This window comes from Leucopleurus acutus (genome assembly GCF_964270905.1).
Source record: "Leucopleurus acutus genome assembly, chromosome: 3".
In the NCBI taxonomy this organism is placed as follows: Eukaryota; Metazoa; Chordata; class Mammalia; order Artiodactyla; family Delphinidae; genus Leucopleurus; species Leucopleurus acutus.
Genome location: NC_139145.1, coordinates 24400812 through 24416152, shown reverse-complemented (window position 1 = coordinate 24416152; position 15341 = coordinate 24400812). Strand labels below are relative to the sequence as shown.

The following is a 15341-nucleotide window of genomic DNA, read 5'->3' as shown; positions in this document are numbered from 1 at the left end:
GGACAAGTTACTATGAACAAGTCTACACTATAAATTCAAAAATGTAGATGAAATGGGCTAATGTTTCTACACCCAAAACTACCAAAACTCAGCCAAGATGAAATAGATAATCTCAATTTTCCTGTAACCATTAGAAACACTGGTTTTTCATTTAAAAACTCCCAAAAGAAATGTTCAGGCTTAGATGTTTCACTTTTACCCAAGACTTAAAGAATTAACACCAATTTTACATGATTTGATAAGAAATAGAAGTAGAGGGAACAGTTTCTAATTAATTTTATGAAGCCAGTATTACCTTGATACCAAAACCAGACAGGGATAGTATAGAAAGAAGAAACCTACAGACCAATATTTTTTATGAAATTGGCTGAAAAACCCTCAGCCAAATATTAGCAAATTAAATCCAGAAATATATGAAAAGAATAATATACCATGACCAAGTGGGTTTTATTCCAGTTATGCAAAGTTGGTTAAATATTTGAAAATTAAACAGTGTAATCCACCATATCCAATAGATTAAGGGGGAAAAGTCATGTGATCCTATCCATTAATGCAGAGAAAGCATTTGACAAAATCCAATCCCATTCATGATTTTAAAAAAAGAAGAAAAAAAAAACTCCAAGCAAACTAGGAATAGAAAAGGAGCATACTGAAACTCATAAAGATGATCTACAAACAACCTATACCGACCTGATATTTAACTGTGGAAGACTGGATGCTTTCTCTGTAAGATCAGAAACAAGGCACCGATAACTGCTCTCACCACTTTTATTAAATATATCACTGGAGGGTCTAGTAAGAAAATAAAGCAAAAATAAATAAATACATAAATTTAAAAGTTAAATTTTTAAAAAGTTTATTTAAAAGATAAAAGGACTATTCCTACTACGTTGCATAGGAAGGAACATATCCTACTGAATGTTGAATAGTAATATATCCTATTATACTGAATAAGGAAAAGTAAAACTGTCTGTATCTGAAGATGAGATGATAATCTAAATGGAGAAAATACCAAGGAATCCACAAAAAGCTTGAGAAATAATATTAGTTTGTAAATGATTTAGAGTACAAGATCACCACAATTTTATCAAATTATATATTAATAACAAATGTGTAGAAGCTTAAATAAAAATATGTGATGCCATTTACAACTGACCTAAATAAATACCTAAATATAAGCCCAATAAGACATTTATAGGACCTCTATACTGAAAATTACAAAATGCTGATGAAGAAAAATTTTTAAGTCCCAAACAAATAGGGAGACATACCTTGTTCATGGATTAGAAAACACAACATGGTAAAGATGTCAATTCTCCCCAAGTTAAGAGGCTTAACACAATTACTCTTAAAATGCCCTCAAGGTTTCTGTGGATATAGACAAGCTTATTCTAAGATTTATATGGTAAGAAGAGGCTGAAGAATAGCTAAAACAACTTGTAAAGGAAGATGAAAATGGGAGGAATTAATCTACCCAATTTCAAGATTTTGCAGTAATGATGGAGGGTAGATACATAGATCAATGGAATGGAATAGAGAACCCAGAAATAGACTGACATAAATACATATAACTTGTTTTTGACAGCAGTGCAAAAGCTATCAAGGAAGAATAGACTTTTCAAAAAATGGTACTGAAACAGTTGGACATCCCTCGACAAAAACAAACAAAAAATGAACCTTAACCTCCACACCTTACACAAAAATTAAATCAAAGTGGATCATAATCTTAAATGTAAAAGCAGGGCATTTTTAGAAAAAAAATAGGAGAAAATGTTTGGCATCTAGAACAAGGGGAATAATTCTTAGACTTGACACCAAAAGTATGATCAATAAAGGCAAAAACTGATAAATTGGATCTCATGAAAATGAGTTAAAAATGCTTCATAGAAGATCCTTTTAAGTGGATGAAAACTCAAATTACACAGTAGGAAAACATATTTGAAAATCCCATATGAGACAAATGACTTGTATCTATAATATACAAAGAACTCTCCAAACAACTTAAAAAAATCCAACTAGAAAATAGGCAGAAGACAGGAACAGACATTTCATGGAATAGAATATACACACGGCAAAGGAGCACATGAAAAGATGCTCAGCATCATTAGCCATTAGGGAAATACAAATTAAGACCATAATGAGATGTCAGAGAGTAACTAAAATTAAAGTATAGTGACAACATCAAATGCTGGCGAGTACATAGAAAAATTATATCACATCACTGGTGGGAAAATAAAATGGTTTAGCCACTCTGATCAACAGCTTGACAGTCTCTTTTAATCCTAAAAGTAGATTCACCCTACAACGCAGTAATTGTACTCTTGAGCATTTATCCAAAAGAAACAAAAAATTAACTAAGTTCCCACAGAAACTTACACATAAGTGTTCATAGCAGTTTTATTTATAATAGCCAAAAACTGGCAACTACTCAAATGTCTTTCAGTGGATGAATGTTGAAACAAATTGTGATAAAATCTGATGATAGAATACTACCGAGCAACAAAAAGGAACAAATTATTTTTTTAACATCTTTATTGGAGTATAATTGCTTTACAATGGTATGTTAGTTTCAGCTTCACAACAAAATGAATCAGTTATATATACACATATGTTCCCATATCTCTTCCCGCTTGCGTCTCCCTCCCTCCCACCCTCCCTATCCCACCGCTCCAGGCGGTCACAAAGCACCGAGCTGATCTCCCTGTGCTATGTGGCTGCTTCCCACTAGCTATCTACCTTACGTTTGGTAGTGTATATATGTCCATGCCTCTTTCTAGCTTTGTCACCGTTTACCCTTCCCCCTCCCCATAGCCTCAAGTCCATTCTCTAGTAAGTCTGTGTCTTTATTCCTGTTTCACCCCTAGGTTTTTCATGACATTTTTTTTTCTTAAATTCCATATATATGTGTTAGCATACGGTATTTGTCTCTCTCTTTCTGACTTACTTCACTCTGTATGACAGACTCTAGGTCTATCCACCTCATTACAAATAGCTCAATTTCGTTTCTTTTTATGGCTGAGTAATATTCCATTGTATATATGTGCCATATCTTCTTTATCCATTCATCCGATGATGGACACTTAGGTTGTTTCCATCTCTGGGCTATTGTAAATAGAGCTGCAATGAACATTTTGGTACATGACTCTTTTTGAATTATGGTTTTCTCAGGGTATATGCCCCGTAGTGGGATTGCTGGGTCATATGGTAGTTCTATTTGTAGCTTTTTAAGGAACCTCCATACTGTTCTCCACAGTGGCTGTATCAATTTACATTCCCACCAACAGTGTAAGAGGGTTCCCTTTTCTCCACACCCTCTCCAGCATTTATTGTTTGTAGATTTTTTGATGATGGCCATTCTGACTGGTGTGAGATGATATCTCATTGTAGTTGTGATTTGCATTTCTCTAATGATTAGTGATGTTGAGCATTCTTTCATGTGTTTGTTGGCAGTCTGTGTATCTTCTTTGGAGAAATGTCTATTTAGGTCTTCTGCCCATTTTTGGATTGGGTTGTTTGTTTTTTTGTTATTAAGCTGCATGAGCTGCTTATAAATTTTGGAGATTAATCCTTTGTCAGTTGCTTCATTTGCAAATATTTTCTCCCATTCTGAGGGTTGTCTTTTGGTCTTCTTTATGGTTTCCTTTGCTGCGCAAAAGCTTTTAAGTTTCATTAGGTCCCATTTGTTTACTTTTGTTTTTATTTCCATTTCTCTAGGAGGTGGATCAAAAAGGACCTTGCTGTGATTTATGTCATAGACTGTCCTGCCTATGTTTTCCTCTAAGAGTTTGATAGTTTCTGGCCTTACATTTAGGTCTTTAATCCATTTTGAGCTTATTTTTGTGTATGGTGTTAGGGAGTGATCTAATCTCATACTTTGACATGTAGCTGTCCAGTTTACCCAGCACTTATTGAATAGGCTGTCCTTTCTCCACTGTACATTCCTGCCTCCTTTGTCAAAGATAAGGTGACCATATGTGCGTGGGTTTATCTCTGGGCTTTCTATCCTGTTCCATTGATCTATATTTCTGTTTTTGTGCCAGTACCATACTGTCTTGATTACTGTAGCTTTTAGTATAGTCTGAAGTCAGGAAGCCTGATTCCTCCAGCTCCGTTTTTCGTTCTCAAGATTGCTTTGGCTATTCGGGGTCTTTTGTGTTTCCATACAAATTGTGAAATTTTTTGTTCTAGTTCTGTGAAAAATGCCAGTGGTAGTTTGATAGGGATTGCATTGAATCTGTAGATTGCTTTGGGTAGTAGAGTCATTTTCACAATGTTGATTCTTCCAATCCAAGAACATGGTATATCTCTCCATCTATTTGTATCATCTTTAATTCCTTTCATCAGTGTCTTACAATTTTCTGCATACAGGTCTTTTGTCTCCTTAGGTAGGTTTATTCCTAGATATTTTATTCTTTTTGTTGCAATGGTAAATGGGAGTGTTTTCTTGATTTCACTTTCAGATTTTTCATCCTTAGTGTATAGGAATGCCAGAGATTTCTGTGCATTAATTTTGTATCCTGCTACTTTACCAAATTCATTGATTAGCTCTAGTAGTTTTCTGGTAGCATCTTTAGGATTCTCTATGTACAGTATCATGTCATCTGCAAACAGTGACAGCTTTACTTCTTCTTTTCCGATTTGGATTCCTTTTATTTCCTTTTCTCTCTGATTGCTGTGGCTAAAACTTCCAAAACTATGTTGAATAAGAGTGGTGAGAGTGGGCAACCTTGTCTTGTTCCTGATCTTAGTGGAAATGCTTTCAGTTTTTCACCATTGAGGACGATGTTGGCTGTGGGTTTGTCATATATAGCCTTTATTATGTTGAGGAAAGTTCCCTCTATGCCTACTTTCTGCAGGGTTTTTATCATAAATGGGTGTTGAATTTTGTCAAAAGCTTTCTCTACATCTATTGAGATGATCATATGGTTTTTCCCCTTCAATTTGTTAATATGGTGTATCACGTTGATTGATTTGCATATATTGAAGAATCCTTGCATACCTGGAATAAACCCCACTTGATCATGCTGTATGATCCGTTTAATGTGCTGTTGGATTCTGTCTGCTACTATTTTGTTGAGGATCTTTGCATCTATGTTCATCAGTGATATTGGCCTGTAGTTTTCTTTCTTTGTGACATCCTTGTCTGGTTTTGGTATCAGGGTGATGGTGGCCTCGTAGAATGAGTTGGGGAGTGTTCCTCCCTCTGCTATATTTTGGAAGAGTCTGAGAAGGATAGGTGATAGCTCTTCTCTAAATGTTTGATAGAATTCGCCTGTGAAGCCATCTGGTCCTGGGCTTTTGCTTGTTGGAAGATTTTTAATCACAGTTTCAATTTCAGTGCTTGTGATTGGTCTGTTCATATTTTCTATTTCTTCCTGATTCAGTCTTGGCAGGTTGTTCCTTTCTAAGAATTTGTCCATTTCTTCCAGGTTGTCCATTTTATTGGCATAGAGTTGCTTGTAGTAATCTCTCATGATCTTTTGTATTTCTGCAGTGTCAGTTGTTACTTCTCCTTTTTCATTTCTAATTCTATTGATTTGAGTCTTCTCCCTTTTTTCCTTGGTGAGTCTGGCTAATGGCTTATCAATTTCGTTTATCCTTTCAAAGAACCAGCTTTTAGTTTTATTGATCTTTGCTATCATTTCCTTCATTTCTTTTTCATTTATTTCTGATCTGATTTTTATGATTTCTTTCCTTCTGCTAACTTTGGGGGTTTTTTGTTCTTCTTTCTCTAATTGCTTTAGGTGCAAGGTTAGGTTGTTTATTCGAGATGTTTCCTGTTTCTTAAGGTAGGATTGTATTGCTATAAACTTCCCTCTTAGAACTGCTTTTGCTGCATCCCATAGATTTTGAGTCATCGTGTCTCCATTGTCATTTGTTTCTAGGTATTTTTTGATTTCCTCTTTGATTTCTTCAGTGATCACTTCGTTATTAAGTAGTGTATTGTTTAGCCTCCATGTGTTTGTATTTTTTTACAGATCTTTTCCTGTAATTGATATCGAGTCTCATAGCGTTGTGGTCGGAAAAGATACTTGATACAATTTCAATTTTCTTAAATTTACCAAGGCTTGATTTGTGACCTAAGATATGATCTATCCTGGAGAATGTTCCACGAGCACTTGAGAAAAATGTGTATTCTGTTGTTTTTGGATGGAATGTCCTATAAATATCAATTAAGTCCATCTCGTTTAATGTATCATTTAAAGCTTGTGTTTCCTTATTTATTTTCATTTTGGATGATCTGTCCATTGGTGAAAGTGGGGTGTTAAAGTCCCCTACTATGAATGTGTTAGTGTTGATTTCCCCTTTTATGGCTGTCAGTATTTGCCTTATGTATTGAGGTGCTCCTATGTTGGGTGCATAAATATTTACAATTGTTATATCTTCTTCTTGGATCGATCCCTTGATCATTATGTAGTGTCCTTCTTTGTCTCTTCTAATAGTCTTTGTTTTAAAGTCTATTTTGTCTGATATGAGAATTGCTACTCCAGCTTTCTTTTGGTTTCCATTTGCATGAAATACCTTTTTCCATCCCCTTACTTTCAGTCTGTATGTGTCTCTACGTCTGAAGTGGGTCTCTTGTAGACAGCAAATATATGCGTCTTGTTTTTGTATCCATTCAGCCAATCTGTGTCTTTTGGTGGGAGCATTTAGTCCATTTACATTTAAGGTAATTATCGATATGTGTGTTCCCATTCCCATTTTCTTAATTGTTTTGGGTTCGTTATTGTAGGTCTTTTCCTTCTTTTGTGTTTCTTGCCTAGAGAAGTTCCTTTAGCAGTTGTTGTAGAGCTGGTTTGGTGGTGCTGAACTCTCTCAGCTTTTGCTTGTCTGTAAAGGTTTTAATTTCTCCATCAAATCTGAATGAGATCCTTGCTGGGTAGAGTAATCTTGGTTGCAGGTTTTTCTCCTTCAACACTTTCAATATGTCCTGCCACTCCCTTCTGGCTTGCAGAGTTTCTGCTGAAACATCAGCTGTTAACCTTATGGGGATTCCCTTGTGTGTTATTTGTTGTTTTTCCCTTGCTGCTTTTAATATGTTTTCTTTGTATTTAATTTTTGACAGTTTGATTAATATGTGTCTTGGCATATTTCTCCTTGGATTTATCCTGTATGGGACTCTCTGTGCTTCCTGGACTTGATTAACTATTTCCTTTCCCTTATTAGGGAAGTTTTCAACTATAATCTCTTCAAATATTTTCTCAGTCCCTTTCTTTTTCTCTTCTTCTTCTGGAACCCCTATAATTCGAATGTTGGTGCGTTTAATGTTGTCCCAGAGGTCTCTGAGACTGTCCTCAGTTCTTTTCATTCTTTTTTCTTTATTCTGCTCTGCAGTAGTTATTTCCACTATTTTATCTTCCAGGTCACTTATCCGTTCTTCTGCCTCAGTTATTCTGCTATTGATCCCATCTAGAGTATTTTTCATTTCATTTATTGTGTTCATCATTGTTTGTTTCATCTTTAGTTCTTCTAGGTCCTTGTTAACTGATTCTTGCATTTTGTCTATTCTATTTCCAAGATTTTGGATCATCTTTACTATCATTATTCTGAATTCTTTTTCAGGTAGACTGCCTATTTCCTCTTCATTTGTTAGGTCTCATGGGTTTTTATCTTGCTCCTTCATCTGCTGTGTGTTTTTCTGTCTTTTCATTTTGCTTATCTTACTGTGTTTGGGGTCTCCTTTTTGCAGGCTGAAGGTTCGTAGTTCCTGTTATTTTTTGTGTCTGTCCCCAGTGGCTAAGGTTGGTTCAGTGGGTTGTGTAGGCTTCCTGGTGGAGGGGACTAGTGCCTGTGTTCTGGTGGATGAGGCTGGATCTTGTCTTTCTGGTGGGCAGGTCCACGTCTGGTGGTGTGTTTTGGGGTGTCTGTAGACTTATTATGATTTTGGGCAGCCTCTCTGCTAATGGGTGGGGTTGTGTTCCTGTCTTGCTAGTTGTTTGGCATAGGATGTCCAGCACTGTAGCTTGCTGGTCGTTGAGTGAAGCTGGGTGCTGGCGTTGAGATGGAGATCTCTGGGAGATTTTCGCTGTTTGACATTATGTGCAGCTGGGAGGCCTCTTGTGGACCAGTGTCCTGAAGTTGGCTCTCCCACCTCAGAGGCACAGCACTGATTCCTGGCTGCAGCACCAAGAGCCTTTCATCCACAGGGCTCCTTAATTTGGGATGATTCGTTGTCTATTCATGTATTCCACAGATGCAGGGTACATCAAGTTGATTGTGGAGCTTTAATCCGCTGCTTCTGAGGCTGCTGGGAGAGATTTCCCTTTCTCTTCTTTGTTCTCACAGCTCCCAGGGGCTCAGCTTTGGATTTGGCCCCGCCTGTGCGTGTAGGTCGCCGGAGGGCGTCTGTTCTTTGCTCAGACAGGACGGGGTTAAAGGAGCCGCTGATTCGGGGGCTCTGGCTCACTCAGGCCGGGGTGGGGGTGGGGGGGTAGGGAGGGTCACGGAGTGTGGTGTGGGCCTGCGGCGGCAGAGGCCGGCGTGACGTTGCTAGCCTGAGGCGCGCCGTGCGTTCTCCCGGGGGAGTTGTCCCTGGATCCCGGGACCCTGGCAGTGGCGGGCTGCACAGGCTCCCCGGAAGGGGGTGTGGACAGTGACCTGTGTTCGCACACAGGCCTCCTGGTGGCGGCAGCAGCGGCCCTAGCGTCTCATGTCCGTCTCTGTGCTCCTCACTTTTAGCCGCGGCTCGCGCCCGTCCTTGGAGCTCTCCCAAGCAGCGTTCTTAATCCCCTCTCCTCGCGAACCAGGAAACAAGGAGAGAAGAAAAAGTCTCTTGCCTATTCGGCAGGTCCAGACCCCTCCTCGGACTCCCTCCCGGCTAGCCGCGGCGCACCAACGCCCTGCAGGCTGTGCTCACGCAGCCAACCCCAGTCCTCTCCCGGCGCTCCGACAGAAGCCGGAGCCTCAGCTCCCAGCCCCGCCCGCCCCGGCGGGTGAGCAGACAAGCCTCTCGGCTGGTGAGTGCCGTTCGGCCCGATCCTCTGCGCTGGAATCTCTCCGCTTTGCCCTCCGCACCCTTGTTGCTGTGCTCTCCTCCGTGGCTCCCAAGCTCCCCCACTCCGCCACCCGAAGTCTCCGCCCGCGAAGGGGCTCCTAGTGTGTGGACACTTTTCCTCCTTCACAGCTCTCTCCCGCTGGTGCAGGGCCCGTCCCTATCCTTTTGTCTCTGTTTAGTTTTTTCTTTTGCCCTAACCAGGTACGTGGGGGGTTCCTTGCCTTTTGGGAGGTCTGAGGTCTTCTGCCAGCGTTCAGTAGGTGCTCCGTAGGAGTTGTTCCACGCATAGATGTATTTCTGGTGTATCTGTGGGGAGGAAGGTGATCTCCGCGTCTTACTCTTCTGCCATCTTCCCGGAAGTTTCTGGAACAAATTATTAATATATGCAAAAATTGAAATGAACTTCAAGGGAATGATGCCGAGGGAAAAATTTTGAAAAGCCGATCTCCGAAGATTAAGTAATTCATGATTATGTTTACATATTTTTCTTAAAATAACAAAACCGTGGAGATGGAGAACAGTTTAGAAGTTGCCAAGGGTTAGAGATGGGGGTAGAAGGTACAGCGGGGGAACTCTGTGAGGTTTTTGTGGTTCCAGTACAAATAATACAGCAATCTTGCTTTTAATCCCTAAAGATTTCTAAAAGCAATTCCTAATAAGAGGTGTCCAGATATTTAGTAATGGCAGATTAGAGGTATAGCTCCCCAACATAACAACTTCAAAAGAGAACATACTAATTCAATGCATATGTTAATTTCAAAAAAAGGCCAGTCACAATACTTAAATGGTATATATCTTAACTATATTATTCTAAGTATCCAGCTATACCAGATGGACTAGCAAGATTTTCTGTACATTCAACCTTATTTAAGACAGTAAATCTTATAAGACAGTTAGAAAAAGAAAAAAAAAAAAACAAACCTCAACTACAGTTGGATATTCTCATAGGAAGATGAGGTGCAAATATGCAGCAGCGGTTCAAAAGCTTAAGCAGTGGCACCTAAATTTGGTTGTGCATTAGAATCATCTGAAGCACTTTTTAAAAACCCTCACACTGACGGTTGGTCATCGTAGGCCAATAAAATCATTTTAAATCTCCTCAGACGATGCCAATGTCTAGCCAGAACTGAGAACCAGCGGACTAAGCAGAAGGGGATGTTTCTACAAAGATCTCTTAACAATAAGTCCTTTCACCCAATCAGATTTACCTCCCCGCAAAGGGCTAAAGAACGCTAGTGTTGTCCATACTTGCTTAGCTTTAATTAGCACTTGTGACTTGCCCAAAACCTAGATCATGTTTCCCCTAAATTTCATGTTATTCCCTACGTTTTTCAAACCCAGGGCTAAGGGGTTTGCCAAGATGAGATTTTAAGTGCTCACACAGGGGAAGTCCCTGGCAAACCAGGACAGCGGTCCCTCTACATTGAAATGTAAAGCATCCTAAATAACCCTGCCACTGCTCCCAGATCCTAGTCTGTGCCAACCAGTGGAGAAAAGGCATTCTCCATTACTACCACGGCAAATGCTGCTGTACTTGCCTTGGCTGGTCCCTATCTTTTCCAGGCACCAATCCCCTTCACCTGCTGGTGGACGCTTTGGCCAGCTGACAATGCAGATATTTTCAAACTTTAAGGTGAATAAAAATCATCCGGAGGGCCTGTTATAACAGAGATCACTGAGCCCCACCAGAGCTGCTGATTCCATAGGGCTGGGACAGGGCCCTAAAACTTGAATATCTGACACATTATCAGGGGACGCTGGTAAAACTGGTCAGGTTGTTACCGAATGCAGGTTCGTCTGTCTGAAGCACAGTGAGGCCAAACAAACCTAAAGGCTGGAGTCTGGAGCAGAGAAAGGTTTATTGCAGGATCGAGCAAGGAGAGGGGTGGCCCGAGTTCCAAAACACCCTGAAATCTCCAAAGGATTTCAGCAAAGCATTTTTAAAGGCCAGGTGAGGGAGGGACGTCCCAGGGAATGTGATCAGCTCGTGCACAATCCTCTGATTGGTTGATGTTGAGGCCACAGGGCAGGTAACATTATCCATCCTTAGGTGCCAGAAGGTCTGGGGGCTACGTGCTCATGATCATCAAGGAGTTAATTTCTTCCATTGGGTGGTGGTTTTTAGCATCTGAAAACTCAAGAAATATGCCTGAGATACTATTATCGGAGTACTTCAGAGAGGAACTACAGCAGAGGATATGGGGGATGGGTCTGTCCTAGGAAGGCCCCATAGGGTACTGCTTGGTTACAAGGTGACCATACTTTGAGAACCACTGCTCTAGTGGCTTGGAATGTTCAGAAAGTAATGGAAGAATCCCTTCCCAGGTCTAGATTCTAGTATCGCCAGCTATTTTGGTGGGGGGAAGGGTAAGTTTTGTCCTTGCTTGGACTTCTTGTTCATTTATATCAAAGCCTATTTGAGGCAGTGCGCTCGGCAGTCCTGCAGTTCTGTCTTTTGCTTCAACAGTGTTTGGAATGAACAGACCCAGGGACGCTCCTTGCTCCAGCCCCTGACCACCCTCCAACCTTTCTTCCTGTCGCAACCTTTGGAATCAGCCACTCAGCTATCCTCAGCCTCCAGGACAGGCCAACACCGTTTTTTGAGCTTAGCTCTTTATCACTGATCAACCACGAGTTTCCCAGGTTCGTCAGAATTATTCCATCGAGGTGGAGGCCGCTGTCCACCGCCTGTTCAACATGCATCTGGGGACACTTACCTCTCTCTGAGCTTCTATTTCGACAGCAACAATGGGACTCTGGACAGTGTGGGCCACATTTTTCGCCAACTGGCTGAGGAGAAGTGTGAGGGCGCCCAGCGTCTCTTGAAAATGCAAAACCAGTGCTGTGGCCGCGCCCTCTTCCAGGATGCGCGGAAGCCTTCTCAAGATGAGTGGGGTAAAACCCAGGACGCTGTGGAAGCTGCCATTCTTAGGGGGAAGAGCCTGCACCAGGCACTATCAGATCTGCGCGCCCTGGGTTCCGCCCGCGCAGACTCCCACCTCTGTGACTTCCTGGAGAGCCGCTTCCTGGAGGAGCAGGTGAAACTCATCAAGAAGATGGGCGACCACCTGACCAACCTCCGCAGGCTGGCTGGTCCGCAGGCTGTGCTGGGCGAGTATCTCTTTGAAAGGCTCACCCTCGAGCACAAACAGGAGTCTCTGAAGTCCAGCCGCCTCTGAGGAGCCCCTCTGGCATCAGAGCTTCTGCCTGAAGCCCTGCTCTGCAGCTACTAGGCAGCTTTGTAACCGCCCTGGAGCCCTCTCCCAAGCCTTGGACCAAATGGAAACAATAACGCTTTTTGCAGAAGGAAAAAAAAAAAGCCTATTTGAAACACAAACAGAATAAAGAGGAAAAAAAGAAATATATATATATATCTATAAGTATATATATATATATTCATGTTTTTTCCTTTTTTAAAAAATTTATTTTACTGAAGTATAGTTGATATACAATGTTGTGTTAGTTTATGCTGTACAACAAAGTTATTCAGTTATACATATATATAATTTTTCATATTCTTTTCCATTATGGTTAATTACAGGACATTGACTATAGTTCCCTGTACTATACAGTAGGACCTTGTTGTTTATCCATCATATATATAATAGGTTACCTCTGCTAATCCCAAACTCCCAATCCATCACTCCCCCACCTCCCCCTTCCCCTCGGGAACCACAAGTTTGTGTGCTATGTCTGTGAGTCTGTTTCTGTTTCATGGATAAGTTCATTTGTATCATATTCTAGATTCCACATATAAGTGGTATCATATGGTATTTGTCTTTCTCCTTCTCACTTACTTCATTTAGTATAATAGTCTCTAGGTCCAGCCATGTTGCTGCAAATGGCATTATTTCATTCTTTTTTATAGCTGAGTAGTATTCCATTTTATATATATCACATCTTCTTTATCCATTCATCTGTGAGTGGACATTTAGGTTGTTTGCATGTCTTGGCTATTATAAATAGTGCTGCTGTGAACATAGGGGTGCATGTATGTTTTCGAATTATAGTTTTGTCCAGATATTTGCCCAGGAGTAAGATTGCTGGATCATATGGTAGCTCTATTTTTAGCTTTTTGAGGAACTGTCATAGCGTTTTCCATAGTGGTTGCACCAATTTACATCCCCACCAACAGTGTAGAAGTCAGTCAGAAAGAGAGAGACAAATACTGTATGCTAACACATATATATGGATTTAAGAAAAAAAAATGTCATGAAGAACCTAGGGGTAAAACAGGAATAAAGACACAGACTTACTAGAGAACGGACTTGAGGATATGGGGAGGGGGAAGGGTAAACTGTGACAAAGCGTGAGAGAGGCATGGACATATATTCATGTTCTTTTAACATATGAATTGCCCCACTTTATCTGTGTGAAATAAGTTTGTTCCCGTTATTGGGCTGCTTCTCAAGCTTTGCTGCTCATTTGAATTACCTAAAGAGCTTTTAAGAAAAACATTGGTGTCTGGGTCCCAGCCCCAGAGATTTTGATTCAGTAGGTCTAGGGAGGAGCCTGGGCACAGGGAGGTCTCAGAGTTCCCCAGGTGATTCTAGTGTGCAGCAACTTTGGGAACCACCTCTTGGCTTCAATCCAGCTAGTGATCAGATATTAAATCTAAGACACATGGGCTAGTGCGTGAGCTCTAGGAAGATTTGTGCCAGGGAAAATGATCGATAGTTGTGTTACTTCTCTGAAATGGATTGAAATTTCCAATTAGCATGAACAGGGGAGGGTGAATGGGTGAATGCAATAAGGTGTATCATTTACGTATTGCCCTGTGTGTATGGCTAGAAGCTTTTGCAACTGAGGTCTGCCCTACTTTTCATGCTAATGGTAATGCTTGTCCTCCTAATGCAGCTGTAAACTTTATAAGCCCATAGGTAGACAGCATCACAAAATATTTACCCCTCCCCACTGGCCCACTCTCAAGCTTCTCTCCCCTTCCCCAATACACAAATGTACATCAATGCTCTTGAGACCAATATCAACATATTGACCTTCAATTCTTCTACTTTGCAGCTTCCCTCTTATCAGGACATGTCAGCATTTAGTGCAAGGACAAATGCTTGCCTCTTGGTGAGTAATGTAGACAATGCCTCCAAGAGACAAACAGCCCTTAGGGACGGGGAAAAAGTCTTTCAAAAATGTTGATGCCCAGAGGAGGCATTTTCAGTCATCTCAGCTTAGAGGTCAAATATCCAAAATTAAAAAGGTTAAAAAAAAGAAAAAGAAGAAAGCAAGGAAGAAAAGAAGGAAACAATTTTCTTATCTCATAGTAATAAGGCAGTTTTCCTTAAAAAAAAAAAAGACTTAAGCCTTAAATTCTCTTTCCTAATCAAAATGTGCTTTTCCGTCTTTAGACTATTCCTCTTATATCCTGTATTATTCATGACGTTTAATTCTTGAAATAGCACATGGCTGAAAACAGAAGCTAACCTCTTGTCCACTATGAATTAAATCTTCTTTTCCTAGGACCTGTCTACAGTGTACAATTTGGGGTTTGCCAACATAATTATTTTTTCTGAAATAAGTTACAGCATTTTGCCTTTTCAATATATAGTTATACAATATATTGTTAACACAACATAGTTAATATAGTCAATATAGTAAATATAACTATAACACACGTGATATGATGCCACTGGTGATTTTCTTCATCCATGTAATTCTGAAATTTGACAGTATAGTTTTCATATTCTAATGGGCTGAGTATTACCTTTGCGAGGATAGAACAATAAAATAAATTCATAATATTCTCGTGTGGTTTGCCCCTGGGGTGGATTACCATAATGGGGGGATATTTGAGCCTTTCCCCAAGTCATTAAAAAACCTCCAGCGAGCAGCCCCTTGTCCTCTCCAGGGAGTGGGGGGAAAGGATCTTTAATCATAATAATCCTGGGGGGAGAAATCTCAGAAATAAGACATCTGCTTCTGTGCCTTGTTGTTTTGCAGAATAGCAATGATTGCTTTAGCAGCTTCTATTGCCATGTGTGTACAATAAGTAAATGAACATAAATTGAATGAACGCATAAAAGAAGGATAAACCCACCCAGCTTAACAAATCCACTCTCTCACCTGCTGTGCCCTGAAACATGAAAGAAAGAATCACGGGATCATAAGGATTAATAAAATAACAGTCTCTGTTAACAATATTGACAGAAGGTATAGGAAAATTTGTCTGATGTGGGACCAACAGCTTAACTGCTTAATCCTTTTTTTTTTTTTTAAGGGCAACTCATTCATTTATTGTTTAAAGATTGCAAGACAACTTCTGAATTTCTGTAGCACAGTTTAAATGTTTTACTTTTTTGATAAATCAGAGTATAATAGAAAAAACAATTAGTTT

At 40.2% G+C, this 15341-nt stretch overlaps 1 protein-coding gene and 1 pseudogene across 2 annotated transcripts in view; both read left to right on the top strand.

Annotated features, from left to right (window-relative positions):
- Positions 1-12174, top strand: part of LOC309959873 (ferritin light chain-like) — a 53969-nt pseudogene extending 41795 nt beyond the window's left edge. The window contains exon 3 of the transcript in view: positions 11639-12174. The product of the transcript in view is annotated as a ferritin light chain-like (transcript). The remainder of the gene's footprint in view (positions 1-11638) is intronic.
- The window catches only part of LOC309960018 (metabotropic glutamate receptor 7-like), a 238919-nt gene that overhangs the window by 114213 nt on the left and 109365 nt on the right, over positions 1-15341 (top strand). The window lies entirely within an intron of this gene.